The sequence below is a fragment of the Entelurus aequoreus genome, linkage group LG23 (genome assembly GCF_033978785.1).
Source record: "Entelurus aequoreus isolate RoL-2023_Sb linkage group LG23, RoL_Eaeq_v1.1, whole genome shotgun sequence".
NCBI lineage: Eukaryota > Metazoa > Chordata > Actinopteri > Syngnathiformes > Syngnathidae > Entelurus > Entelurus aequoreus.
The window spans coordinates 19,132,162-19,147,705 of NC_084753.1; the positions used below are offsets into that span (position 1 = coordinate 19,132,162).

At 40.6% G+C, this 15,544-nt stretch overlaps 1 long non-coding RNA gene across 1 annotated transcript in view; it reads right to left on the reverse strand.

Annotated features, from left to right (window-relative positions):
• Window positions 1-894: 894 nt before the first annotated feature.
• The window catches only part of LOC133640392 (uncharacterized), a 404,767-nt gene continuing 390,117 nt past the window's right edge, over window positions 895-15,544 (reverse strand). The window contains exon 3 of the long non-coding RNA XR_009824128.1: window positions 895-1,012. This is a non-coding gene — a long non-coding RNA (uncharacterized LOC133640392). The remainder of the gene's footprint in view (window positions 1,013-15,544) is intronic.

Here is a 15,544-nt window from a genome sequence, read left to right on the forward strand (position 1 = left end):
TGTTTATGTTGTGTGACGATGCGGATGTTCTCCCGAAATGTGTTTGTCATTCTTGTTTGGTGTGGGTTCACAGTGTGGCGCATATTTGTAACAGTGTTAAACTTGTTTACACGGACACCCTCAGTGTGACCTGTATGGCTGTTGAGCAAGTATGCTTGCATTCACTCATGTGTGTGTGAAAGTTGCATATATTATGTGACTGGGCCGGCACGCTGTTTGTATGGAGGAAAAGCGGACGTAACGACATGTTGTAGACATGCCCCCAACATTGTTGTCCCGGAAATTGTGAGAAATTCGGAAGAATGGGAAAATGGGAAAATCGGGAGGGTTGGCAAGTATGGTGTCAGCCTGAGGGTATCGGCGTTTGTGATCGGCAACAAAAGGCAGTACTCAATACTTTTCTATGAAAATCGTCCGGATACTGATAATCACAACCGAGTACAATCGTGACCATACTGAGAAACAGATGTTTAAAAAAAACCCCTCTGCTTTAGACGCTCACTGACCTCCCATGTTTTGGATTTTTGGCCCAGCCTCTCATGTGTGTTGATCCGGTACCAACATGTTACACATGGAAATGTCCAGTTTGGATTTTTTGTGAGTGAGTAAACAAGTGTGTGTACTCATGAAAAGGCTGGTAATTTCACGCATGGCCTGGTGGTTGCCTTTCAGCTTTAGCCTGGAGTGTAGCAAGAACTCCTTAACTGTTCAATGACTTTAGCTTGAGGCAAGGTCCGCCTACACAAACACACACACACGCACGCACACACTCGCACACATTACATCCATCTACCGGTGTTACTCCATCTACCCACCTGCTTGTGTTGCTGAGAGGGTGCGCTGGAAGTAGTTGTTCCGCGCCGGAAGGGATCTGTGCTTTGTCTGCTTGATAAAGCGGTGACGTCCATCTCCTTCAAAGGGCGCCGTGCTGATCTGATGCCAAGCGAGTGTGTTGATGGATTTGACGATTATGCCGCCCAGGGCACTCGGCGAAAACACGCCGATGCTGATTCTGTCGAACAAGAAGGGGAGAGCGCCGGCGACTTGATTAGTCAAGTTAAAAGACGACACGGTCCAAGAGTCTTATCATGGAAATGTACTTTTATTTGTTCATCTTTGTATGTCGCGTCAAAAATAACATCACAATTATCCTTAGAATAGTCTGGTCTTTACGTGCTGTTTTGCTCCACTGTTCCACTTACGCTCCATTTTTGGACAGTTAAAGTGCAAAGAAATTCAATTATATTAATACAGAGTTTTTATCCGCCCCATTTTGTGAAAGATACTACATTTTGTCTCTTGTTTTCATGTATCGTCTTGGTTATCATACGACGTAAAAACTAGTCCTACTAGCAGAATTGAGTGCCAAAACAAACAATCTGACATGGCGGTCACTCAGTCTATGTCATGGGGGCCAAATAAAGTTGTGAGTGCTATCACTTTGACAAAGAAAGTGAGAAACATGATTGCATGAAATAAAAAAATAAAAAAGAACTCAGAGGTGGCATCAGGGTGCTTTGCCAACAAGAGTCTTAAATAACTTAAATGTGATTTCTTCATTATTCATCATTTTCTGTATGTAAAACTTTAATTATTAAGACTAGAATTATTCTCGATAATAATGTGTTTTGTGTTCGTATTATTTCTTATTGGAAAAGTTCAGACATTTTACAATGGATTACTAATGAAAACGAGGTAACGCTTTATAAAAGGTGTGGACGGAGAAATTAGTTTTGCTCGAGCCTTATGGAGGGACGTTTGTGTCTTTTTATGCTTTCAACAACAACAACAAAAAAAGGATTTAACTTCGCCACCACTGGAGGCGCTCCATTAGAGAAATACTTGTCCTCTTCCGTCGGCCTTAAATTGACTCAGCAGCACCACCTGTCGTTGAAGAGTGCAAACTACAGTTCCAATGCGTGTGAAACAAAAAAACTGCATGCTTGGAGGAAAAAGTGGAAAAAATGTGCCAAAAGTATTAAGTTGTGGGAAATAGTTTTTCTATTTGCGAATCCTGTTTTTGTGAAACATTTTTGAGTTTGTGAAACAATTTGTTTTGGTTGTGAAACAAATGCTTTGAGTTTGTGAAACATTTTTTTTCAATTTGTGAAACATTTTACAGTTTGTAAACACTTTTTTTTTAGTTTGTGAAACATTTTTTTGTAGTTTGTGAAACATTTTTTTGAGTTTGTGAAACTTTTTTTTTTTAGTTTGTGAAACAATTTTGAGTTTGTAAACAATTTTTGAGTTTGTGAAACATTTTTTTTAGTTTGAAACAAATTTGAGTTTGTAAAACTAGTGAGTTAGTGAAACATTTTTTCAGTTTATGAAAACCTTTTTTGAGTTTGTGAAACATTTTTGAGTTTATGAAACAACTTTTTGAGTTTGAAACAATTTATTTGAGTTCGTGAAACATTTTTGAGTTTGTGAAACATTTTTTTATTTTGTGAAACCATTTTTTAAGATTGTGAAACATTTTTCTTTAGTTTGTGAAACTTTTTTTGAGTTTGTAAACAATTTTTGAGTTTGTGAAACAACTTTTTTAGTTTGTGAAACATCTTTTTGAGTTTACGAAACCATTTTCTGAGTTTGTAAAACACATTTTTTGAGATAATGAAAACATTTTTTAGTTTGTGAAACAATTGTTTGAGTGTGTGAAACAATTTTTTCGAGTTTGTGAAACAATTTTTTTTAGTTTGTGAAACCATTTTGAATTTAAAACCATTTTTTGAGATTGTGAAACTATTTTTTCGAGTTTGTGAAACCATTTTTTTGTAGTTTGTGAAACATTTTTGAGTTTGTAAAACATTTTTTTTTAGTTTGTGAAACCATTTTAAGTTTATAAAACCATTTTTTGAGATTGTGAAACATTTTTTTTAGTTTGTGAAACAATTTTGAGTTTGTAAAACATTTTTTTTTAGTTTGTGAAACATTTTTTTGAGTTTGTAAACAATTTTTGAGTTTGTGAAACCATTTTTTTTTAGTTTGTGAAACAATTGTTTGAGTGTGAAACAATTTTTTTGATTTGTGAAACAATTTTTTTGTAGTTTGTGAAACATTTTTGAGTTTGTAAAACAATTTTTTTTAGTTTGTGAAACCATTTACAGTTTATTAAACCATTTTTTAGAGATTGTGAAACATTTTCTTTAGTTTGTGAAACAATTTTGAGTTTGTAAAACATTTTTTTGAGTTTGTAAACATGTTTTATTAGTTTGCGTAATGATTTTGAGTTTGTAAAACAACTTTGAGTTTGTGAAACGTTTTTTTTAGTTTGTGATACATTTTTTTTAGTTTGTGAAACAATTATTTTGAATTTGTGAAACATTTTTTTGAGTGTGTGAAACAATTTTGAGTTTGTAAAACATTTTTTTGACATTGTAAACATTTTTTTAGTTCGTGAAACATCTTTTTGAGTTTGTGAAACAATTCTGACTTTATGAAACCATTTTTTGAGCCTGTAAAAAAATTGTTTGAGTTTGTGAAACAATTTTTTCTGAGTTTGTGAAACATTTTTTTGAGTTTTAAAACAATTGTTTGAGTTTGTAAAACTATATTTTTGAGTTTGTGAAACAATTTTTTTGAGTTTGTGAAACAATTGTTTCAGTGTGTGAAACTATTTTTTTTTTTAGTTTGTGAAACAATTTTGCGTTTTTGAAGCATTTTTGAATTTTTAAAAGATGTTTTTGAGTTTGTGGAGTTTTGGCAGTAATTTCACTCCATAGTTTTGGCTCTTAACAACCACTTAAAGTGTTTATGCCAGGGGCCGGCCCCGTACATTAGCAGCCGCAGTCTACTGCTTGAATGGAATGAGCTTGCAGGAAAAGGACATCTGCAGCGCAGAGTGTCTGTTAATTACCACCGTGTGACATGAAGTTGCCAATTAGTGTAAGTCTCCATGTTTCTGAAGTGCTTGTTTAAGTTAATACCAGCGCCTAAGCTACTTCCTGTGCTCGACAAGCCGCTCCACGCCGACTAAGCCGTAGTGAGTCAGTCAGCGAGTGTGAGGATGACTCCTCCAACGCTACTTATCAAGAGGAAGAGGAGCCCACCTGATCTCCCGGGATTACGGCCTGTGTGCAGGTGTGTGCGCGAGTTCAAGCCGTGGACCGGCTTTAAGATGGTCCGTATATTAGAGTGGAATGCTAAGAGTCTCCTGAGCTTCACACCTTACACACACCTGCCTAATGAGAGGCCAAGATGGAGGGAAAGCAGAGAAGGAGATGGAGAACCCAGACAGCCTTTTTCTCCCCTCCCCCTCCATCTCTGACGTATTGACATGCATGCCATGGTTGTGTGTGTGTGTGTGTGTGTGTGTGTGTGTGTCTATGTGGGAGTTTGTGGAGCAGTAGGCTTGCTGGGTTAGAGGATAATTGCCAAACCGTTGGGACCTGAGCTCTGCCCGGCCTGTCAAAGCAGGCGTGACAAAACCTCCAATCAAGCCTGCAGCAAGCAGAGAGAGCAGGGAGGCAACAGGAGGTAGCGAGAGAGAGCAAACTCATTTTTTACCACTTGTCTTTTGGGGAAAAACCTTATTCCTTGCATAAATCTCTGCATATAGTGGCAATTTAATCTACCTATAGGAAACATCCCCAAACAAACACACACACACAGCCTGTGGTAGTCATGTGGTTATTACTGTAGCGCCGAGAGGCTGACGGTTTAAGGCTGGCCACATCTCTCTCATGCATACACAATCACGCACGTTCTTATTCAGTGTGTGTGTGTGTGTGTGTGTGTGTGTGTGTGTGTGTGTGTGTGTACACCGTGCACGCTCACGCAGGTTGTGAATGTCACCCACTCTGCAGGGACGCAAGCGGCGGCGGTTTGCCTGACGAAGGGTTTCTTTTCCAAAGTGCTGCGGGGTGGGGGGTGGGGGAGAACCGAGGAGGGTAAAGTTGAATTATCAGCGCTGGTTAAGGTCCCTGAATGCAACACGTGGATTTTAGACACGCTGCATTACTTGGAACGCACTAACTCAGGTGTGTCCTAAAATGTGGCCCCGGAGGCCCAATGATTGTCACACACACACTAGGTGTGGCGACATTTTTCTCTGCATTTGACCCATCACCCTTGATCACCCCCTGGGAGGTTGAGGGGAGCAGTGGGCAGCAGCGGTGGCCGCGCCCGGGAATCATTTTTGGTGATTTAACCCCCAATTCCAAAACTTAATGCTTAGTGCCAAGCAAGGAGGTAATGGGTCCCATTTTTATAGTCTTTGGTATGACTCGGCCGGGGTTTGAACTCACGACCTACCGATCTCAGGGCGGACACTGTAACCACTAGGTCACTGAGCAGGTGGCCCGCGACATGAGTTTTGTTGGCCCACATCGTATAGTCGAAATTAAATCAAACAAAAATACCAAGTGAAAATGTCAGAAGGTTGATTTATGAGTGCTGGTTAAGGTCCCTGAATGCAACACGTGGATTTTAGACACGCCGCATTACTTAGAACACACTAACTCAGGTGTGTCCTAAAATGTGACCCCGGGGGCCCATTTGCGGCCCGCGACTCGAGTTTTGTTGGCCCACATCGTATGAAATTAAATAAAACAAAAATACCAAGTGAAAATGTAAGAAAGTTGAATTATTAGTGCTGGTTAAGGTCCCTGAATGCAACACGTGGATTTTAGACATGCCGCATTACTTGGAAAGCACTAACTCAGGTGTGTCCAAAATGTGGCCCCGGGGGCCCATTTGCGGCCCGCAACTTGAGTTTTGTTGGCCCACGTCGTATGAAATTAAATCAAACAAAAATACCAAGTGAAAATGTAAGAAAGTTGAATTATGAGTGCTGGTTAAGGTCCCTGAATGCAACACGTGGATTTTAGACACGCCGGATTACTTGGAAAGCACTAACTCAGGTGTGTCCTAAAATGTGGCTCTTGGGGCCCATTTGCGGCCCGGGACTCGAGTTTTGGTGGCCCACATCGTATCAAATTAAATCAAACAAAAATACCAAGTGAAAATGTAAGAAAGTTGAATTATTAGTGCTGGTTAAGGTCCCTGAATGCAACACGTGGATTTTAGACACGCCGCATTACTTGGAACGTACTAACTCAGGTGTGTCCTAAAATGTGGCCCCGGAGGCCCATTTGCGGCCCGCCACTCGAGTTTTGTTGGCCCACATCGTATAAAATTAAATCAAACAAAAATACCAAGTGAAAATGTAAGAAAGTTCAATTATTAATGCTGGTTAAGGTCCCTGAATGCAACACGTGGATTTTAGACATGCCGCATTACTTGGAAAGCACTAACTCAGGTGTGTCCAAAATGTGGCCCCGGGGGCCCATTTGCGGCCCGCAACTTGAGTTTTGTTGGCCCACATCGTATGAAATTAAATCAAACAAAAATACCAAGTGAAAATGTAAGAAAGTTCAATTATTAATGCTGGTTAAGGTCCCTGAATGCAACATGTGGATTTTAGACACGCCGCATTACTTAGAACGCACAAACTCAGGTGTGTTCTAAAATGTGACCCCGGGGGACCATTTGCGGCCCGCCACTCGAGTTTTGTTGGCCCACATCGTATGAAATTAAATCAAACAAAAATACCAAGTGAAAATGTAAGAAAGTTGAATTATGAGTGCTGGTTAAGGTCCCTGAATGCAACACGTGGATTTTAGACACGCCGCATTACTTGGAACGTACTAACTCAGGTGTGTCCTAAAATGTGGCCCCCGGGGGCCCATTTGCGGCCCGCGACTCGAGTTTTGTTGGCCCACATCGTATACTCGAAATTAAATTAAACAAAAATACCAAGTGAAAATGTAAGAAAGTTGAATTATTAGTGCGGGTTAAGGTCCCTGAATGCAACACGTGGATTTTAGACACGCCGCATTACTTGGAAAGCACTAACTCAGGTGTGTCCAAAATGTGGCCCCGGGGGCCCATTTGCGGCCCGCAACTTGAGTTTTGTTGGCCCACATCGTATGAAATTAAATCAAACAAAAATACCAAGTGAAAATGTAAGAAAGTTGAATTATGAGTGCTGGTTAAGGTCCCTGAATGCAACACCTGGATTTTAGACACGCCGGATTACTTGGAAAGCACTAACTCAGGTGTGTCCTAAAATGTGGCTCTTGGGGCCCATTTGCGGCCCGGGACTCGAGTTTTGTTGGCCCACATCGTATGAAATTAAATCAAACAAAAATACCAAGTGAAAATGTAAGAAAGTTGAATTATTAGTGCTGGTTAAGGTCCCTGAATGCAACACGTGGATTTTAGACACGCCGCATTACTTGGAACGTACTAACTCAGGTGTGTCCTAAAATGTGACCCCGGGGCCCATTTGCGGCCCGCGACTCGAGTTTTGTTGGCCCACATCGTATGAAATTAAATAAAACAAAAATACCAAGTGAAAATGTAAGAAAGTTGAATTATTAGTGCTGGTTAAGGTCCCTGAATGCAACACGTGGATTTTAGACATGCCGCATTACTTGGAAAGCACTAACTCAGGTGTGTCCAAAATGTGGCCCCGGGGGCCCATTTGCGGCCCGCAACTTGAGTTTTGTTGGCCCACGTCGTATGAAATTAAATCAAACAAAAATACCAAGTGAAAATGTAAGAAAGTTGAATTATGAGTGCTGGTTAAGGTCCCTGAATGCAACACGTGGATTTTAGACACGCCGGATTACTTGGAAAGCACTAACTCAGGTGTGTCCTAAAATGTGGCTCTTGGGGCCCATTTGCGGCCCGGGACTCGAGTTTTGGTGGCCCACATCGTATCAAATTAAATCAAACAAAAATACCAAGTGAAAATGTAAGAAAGTTGAATTATTAGTGCTGGTTAAGGTCCCTGAATGCAACACGTGGATTTTAGACACGCCGCATTACTTGGAACGTACTAACTCAGGTGTGTCCTAAAATGTGGCCCCGGAGGCCCATTTGCGGCCCGCCACTCGAGTTTTGTTGGCCCACATCGTATAAAATTAAATCAAACAAAAATACCAAGTGAAAATGTAAGAAAGTTCAATTATTAATGCTGGTTAAGGTCCCTGAATGCAACACGTGGATTTTAGACATGCCGCATTACTTGGAAAGCACTAACTCAGGTGTGTCCAAAATGTGGCCCCGGGGGCCCATTTGCGGCCCGCAACTTGAGTTTTGTTGGCCCACATCGTATGAAATTAAATCAAACAAAAATACCAAGTGAAAATGTAAGAAAGTTCAATTATTAATGCTGGTTAAGGTCCCTGAATGCAACATGTGGATTTTAGACACGCCGCATTACTTAGAACGCACAAACTCAGGTGTGTTCTAAAATGTGACCCCGGGGGACCATTTGCGGCCCGCCACTCGAGTTTTGTTGGCCCACATCGTATGAAATTAAATCAAACAAAAATACCAAGTGAAAATGTAAGAAAGTTGAATTATGAGTGCTGGTTAAGGTCCCTGAATGCAACACGTGGATTTTAGACACGCCGCATTACTTGGAACGTACTAACTCAGGTGTGTCCTAAAATGTGGCCCCCGGGGGCCCATTTGCGGCCCGCGACTCGAGTTTTGTTGGCCCACATCGTATACTCGAAATTAAATTAAACAAAAATACCAAGTGAAAATGTAAGAAAGTTGAATTATTAGTGCGGGTTAAGGTCCCTGAATGCAACACGTGGATTTTAGACACGCCGCATTACTTGGAAAGCACTAACTCAGGTGTGTCCAAAATGTGGCCCCGGGGGCCCATTTGCGGCCCGCAACTTGAGTTTTGTTGGCCCACATCGTATGAAATTAAATCAAACAAAAATACCAAGTGAAAATGTAAGAAAGTTGAATTATGAGTGCTGGTTAAGGTCCCTGAATGCAACACCTGGATTTTAGACACGCCGGATTACTTGGAAAGCACTAACTCAGGTGTGTCCTAAAATGTGGCTCTTGGGGCCCATTTGCGGCCCGGGACTCGAGTTTTGTTGGCCCACATCGTATGAAATTAAATCAAACAAAAATACCAAGTGAAAATGTAAGAAAGTTGAATTATTAGTGCTGGTTAAGGTCCCTGAATGCAACACGTGGATTTTAGACACGCCGCATTACTTGGAACGTACTAACTCAGGTGTGTCCTAAAATGTGGCCCCGGAGGCCCATTTGCGGCCCGCCACTCGAGTTTTGTTGGCCCACATCGTATGAAATTAAATCAAACAAAAATACCAAGTGAAAATGTAAGAAAGTTGAATTATGAGTGCTGGTTAAGGTCCCTGAATGCAACACGTGGATTTTAGACACGCCGCATTACTTAGAACGTACTAACTCAGGTGTGCCCTAAAATGTGGCCCCTGGGGGCCCATTTGCGGCCCGCCACTCGAGTTTGTTGGCCCACATCGTATAGTCGAAATTAAATCAAACAAAAATACCAAGTGAAAATGTAAGAAAGTTGAATTATTAGTGCTGGTTAAGGTCCCTGAATGCAACACATGGATTTTAGACACGCCGCATTACTTAGAACACACTAACTCAGGCGTGTCCTAAAATGTGGCCCCGGAGGCCCATTTGCGGCCCGTGACTCGAGTTTTGTTGGCCCACATTGTATGAAATGAAATCAAACAAAAATACCAAGTGAAAATGTAAGAAAGTTGAATTATGAGTGCTGGTTTAGTATATTGGGGTCTTTACTGTTCTTAATATACATAAACGACATGTCATCAGCATGCGACTGTGAATTGTTCCTGTTTGCGGATGACTCTGCCTTGCTGGTATCCGGCAAGGACAAGTCACAGGTGGAGAAAATCCTCAGTGCTGAACTCTGTAGAACTTGCACCTGGCTCGCTGACAACAAGCTATCCATACACTTAGGTAAAACGGAATCCATCCTATTTGGGTCCCACATCAACCTTAAGAAAGTCAATGACTTCACTATAAAAGTGGGTGACATTGTTATCATCAGGAAAGATGAGGTCACCTACCTAGGTTCCATTCTAGAGGCTAATCTTTCCTGTGATAAAATGGCAACCAAGGTAATCAAAAAGGTCAACCAACGAACGAGATTTCTCTACAGAATCTCCTCTCTGGTCAACAAAAGCAGCATGAAGATTCTAACGGGAACTCTCGTTCAACACTTTTTCGATTACGCATGCACCTCCTGGTACCCAAGCACCTCCAAAACCCTCAAATCTAGACTCCAAACATCCCAGAACAAGCTAGTATTTGTATTTGAGGACCTTGCTTTGTGTACTGGTGCACAGTCATGTTGGAAGAGGAAGGGGCCCCCTCCAAAATGTTCCCACAAGGTTGGGAGCATGGAATTGTCCAAAATGTTTTGATTGATAGATGATTCTGATCATTTGGATGGGTGGCCAAATACTTTTGGCAATATAGCGTATATAGTGTATACCGTATTTCCTTGAATTAGCGCCGGGGCGGTAATTAATTTAAAACCTCTTCTCACTCCGGCACTTACCAAAGGCATGCGGTAAATTTAGGCCTGCGCTTTGAGTGTGATGTAAGTATACCATCATGAAAAGCACATTTAATTAAAAAAAAGTTGTTATGGTCTTACCTTTACTTATAAATGAAGTCCATGCGCAGCTGCTTCTGAACAAAAGCATCGATAACTTGTTTATAGAAATCTTCCTTATCTTTCTTCAGTTTTAAAAGTCTCTCTGTCTCGATGGAGATATTCCTTTAATTATTACCTCCTGCTTCGATTGAAAGTCCAGTTTAGAAAACTGTTTTATTTTAGATAATCCTCCATGTTAAAAGTTCAGGCGAGAGGAAAAAATAAACGATCGCTAACTGTTGCTGCTTGTTGTCACTTATTCTGCAGCCGAGTAGTCGCAAGAAGGATCACTAGTGCCCTCTACCACCAGGAGGCGGGAGTCATTTAATGACTCATATTTGACACACGCAGCTACGGTATATTAATAAAACATACGGTAGCTGCTTACTGTTCTTTTTAGCATAATCAATAGCTTGGACCTTAAATCCTACTGAATAGCTCTTAATCTTTTTGCCTTTATGCGATTTTAAACTATTGAAATCAGCCTCCTCCATTTTGAAAATGAGGACAGGTGAAGTGTCACTCGTGACGTAACGAGTTTGACCCGGCGGAAGTTCTAGGCATATGCTAATTATTTTGCGAAACGAGATTGACCCGCGGAAAATTCCAGACATGCGCTAATAAAAGTAATATTTTGCGAAACGAGTTTGATCCGGCGTTAATCCTGAGTCGGCGGTAATGCCAAGCATGCGCTAATTATTTTGCGAAACGAGTTTGACCCGGCAGTAATTCTAGGCATGCGCATACTATATTCCCGGCGGCAATTCAAGGAAATACGGTGTGTATATATATATATATATATATATATATATATATATATATATATATATATATATATATATATATATATATATATATATATATATATATATATATATATATATATATATATACAGTACAGGCCAAAAGTTTGGACACACCTTCTCATTCAATGCGTGTTCTTTATTTTCATGACTATTTGTAGATTGTCACTGAAGGCATCACAACTATGAATGAACACATGTGGAGTTATGTACTTAACAAAAAAAGGTAAAATAACTGAAAACATGTTTTATAATCTACTTTCTTCAAAATAGCCACCCTTTGCTCCGATTACTGCTTTGCACACTCTTGGCATATTCTGAAAACCATTTCAGGTGACTACCTCTTGAAGCTCATCGAAGAAACTAGAATATAAAACATGTTTTCGGTTATTTCACCTTTTTTTTGTTAAGTACATAACTCCACATGTGTTCATTCATAGTTTTGATGCCTTCAGTGACAATCTACAATGTAAATAGTCATGAAAATAAAGAAAACGCATGGAATGAGAAGGTGTGTCCAAACTTTTGGCCTGTACCGTGTATACGTTGTCAGTAGCCAGAAGAGCCTGTTCAGTGCCAGACTGCTTCATCCCAAGTGCAGGACTAATAGACTCAAAAACTCCTTTGTGGGGGGGGGGGGGGGGGGGGGGGGGGGGGGGGACGGACGACGACTAGGATGACAGGGGATGCAAAACAATAACAGTGAAATACTTTTTCATGACATGGTCACTACTGCCTAGTTTCTCTTGTTATATTCTTATTTTACTGTTATATTTTTATTCTCATTGTTGCTTTTTATTTTTATTCTATTGTAATATTGTTCTATTTTGTCTCCATTTATAACCCCATTATTTACTTTTTACTTTTTACAATTTTGTACACTGCTGCTGGTATTAAAATTTTCCTGAGGGAACTCTCCTGAAGGAATCAATAAAGTACTATCTATCTATCTATCTATGTATGTACGTATATCAGTGACGTGCAGTCAGTGGAGGCAGGTGAGGCGGGGCCTCACGTGCCATCATGGAAAGAAAAAAATGTAATAAGAATTTTTTTTTATTAAATTGTCATATGTATCCAGTGATTATACTTTAAAGTTATTTTCCTTTAACTTCACCAGTTTTAGATTATTTTTATTCAAAATCGCTGAATTTTCATATTTGCCGTTCAAATACTGAGAAGAGACGGTGCTGTGATCAGCAGCCAGTTGAGGCACGGCACTGTGTTGTGCCTCAACATGGATTGCACAATGACTCGGCTAACTGCTGGCCTGCTGTGCAGTGAGACCGTATTGCTATATGAATTATATTATACATTTCCATAGTTTAGTTAGCTGAGGTATATAATGTACAGTGTATTTTGTCAACAACTGTATGTGTGTAAGTATTTCTTGTGCTGAGCGATCATAAAACTGCTGCGAAGACGCACTGGCTGAGGCTCGCAGTAATCCCGCCTCCTGGTGGTAGAGAACGCACCTCCGCCGTAGAATGCACCCCCTGACGGGAGTGTTATATCAACTAAAGCCCACACTTCAACTTTCCACGTGCAAGATTTAATCTATTTAAAAAAGTTATTTAATAAGAAGCCAAAAAGTGCAAAAACTATAATATTCGTGTTGGAGGAGTTGTGAATGACTGCAGGGCCGCAACATTAGGTACACCTGCAGACTGCAGCACGGATTTCATATTTCATTCATTCACAACTCCTCCAACACGAACATTAATGTTTTTGCACTTTTTGGCTTCTTATTAAATAACTTTTGTAAATAGATTCAATCTTGCACGTGGAAAGTTTAAGTGTGGGCTTTAGTTGATACAACACTCCCGTCAGGGGGTGCATTCTACGGCGGGGGTGCATTAATCCAGCATAACAGCGGCGCATGGACTTCATTTATAAGTAAAGGTAAGACCATTATAACATTTTTTTAATTAAATGTGCTTTTTTGTGTGCTTAAGTGCTACAGTTTGTATGTGTAAAAGTTAAAGTTAAGTTAAAGTACCAATGATTGTCACACACACGCTAGGTGTAATGAAATTGGTCCTCTGCATTTGACCCATCCCCTTGCTCACCCCCTGGGAGGTGAGGGGGAGCAGTAGGCAGCAGCGGCGCCGCGCCCGGGAATCATTTTTGGTGATTTAACCCCTAATTCCAACCCTTGATGCTGAGTGCCAAGCAGGGAAGAATGCTGGTATGAACTTTTAAACATAACCCGTTAACTGCTGCCAATCAAATGGTGAATAAGATACTCTTTAGGGTTCATAAGTTTGTAAATCTGACTGTGATGAAGTCAGTGCCTCACCAGCCATGAACCTCACCGCACGTCACTGATATATATATATATATATATATATATATATATATATATATATATATATATATATATATATATATGTATATATATATATATATATATATATATATATATATATATATATATATATATATATATATATATATATATATATACACACAGATTATAGTGTCCTCAAAGTGTGCATTATTTTACTAAAATAAGGACTTTTGTCGAGACTAGAACACATTATTCTTGTTTAAATTGATCCACATGGGGAACTCTGCTTCATGATACAAAAACTTTTTGGTTTACGAGCCATTGTTCCCATTAAGTTTACAAATCGAGGTTCCACAGTTACAACGAATAACAATACACTTTGTCACCTATTACACACTTTTTAAAATATATATAATGTCTTCTTTTAGCATTTAAAAAAAAAAAGTAAGGTAAAATGGTAAAATAGCCCCCGCATGCTTTGACTTTTCAGTCTGTGGCCCTTGGTGGGAAGGTTTGGGACAGGCAGATATGGGAAAGATATCAGTCAAAATCCAGCGCACAAATGCATTTTGCAACACAATCAGTGGTCTGTATTAAATATAACTATACGCGAAGGAGTTGGTGTACCTAATGAAGTGCATCATTCAAAGCTGCTGCTTGAAACTTTATTTTGCAGGTTGACTACATGACACCGTCCTCAGTGGTGATCGCAGGCCCACTGTAAGAACCCACCTAGCACGCACACACACACGCACACACACGCACACACACACACACACACACACACACATGCACACATAGCACATACACAAGGGAGTGTGTTCACAGGGTGTCTGTGCTGAGGAGTTCCAGGGTGAATACAGAGTGGAGCCACACTGGGAATACGCTGTCAGATGAAACAGTGAGGAACTACTGAGAGACACATGAGAGAGTGCAAGTGTCTGTGCATGTGTGTGTGTGTGTGTGTGTGTGGGTGTGTGCGTGTGAGTGTGTGTGTGAGAGAGACTCTCTTTGCACGTGTGTGTTGGTGAGCGGTACCAAGTGTAAGCATGCATGCCTCATGTGCAAGCTTCTGTGAGGCTACACTCGTCTACTTCTTGCTTTCTGCTGTGTTGGAATGTGTCTTTGCCACCTTCGCATGGATGTATGAACACTTATCCACGTGTGTGTGTGTGTGTGTGTGTGTGTGTGTGTGTGTGTGTGTGTGTGTGTGTGTGTGTGTGTGTGTGGTGTCCATCAGGGGATCTCTAGTTAAAAGACAGCATCCTTACTCTCTGCAGACTCACTTTAGATTCTCTGACTTCTTCAGAGTTCTGCAGAGATGACACTACTGTACTATCACACGCACACACGCACACACACTTTCAGGTGTGCACCATCGTGGAACTTTGCACTGAACTTTGTTGCTTTGACCTCACTTCATTTAGCAAATGGACGTTGTATCATAGACACAACTGGACTAATGATGAAAGTTCAGATTACTTGATGGATAAAGCACATTGTTTATGGCAGTGGAAAAACAGAAGAACTCTCTAAGTACCACCACGATGACCAACATTAAAGTACAGCAGAGTGGAAAAACAAGTTGCCTCTATATGAAGCTATTATCATGCACACTATATTGCCAAAAGTATTTGGCCACCTGCCTTTACTCACATATGAACTTGAAGTGCCATCCCATGGAATTGTCCAAAATGTTTTGGTACCCTGGAGCATTCAAAGTTCCTTTCACTGGAACTAAGAGGCCAAGCCCAACTCCTGAAAAACAACCCCACACCATAATTCCTCCTCCACCAAATTTCACACTCAGCACAATGCAGTCCGAAATGTAGTGTTCTCCTGGCAACCTCCAAACCCAGACTGGTCCATCAGATTGCCAGATGGAAAAATGTGACACATCAGTCCAGAGAAGGCGTCTCCACTGCTCTAGAGTCCAGTGGCGACGTGCTTTGCACCACTGCA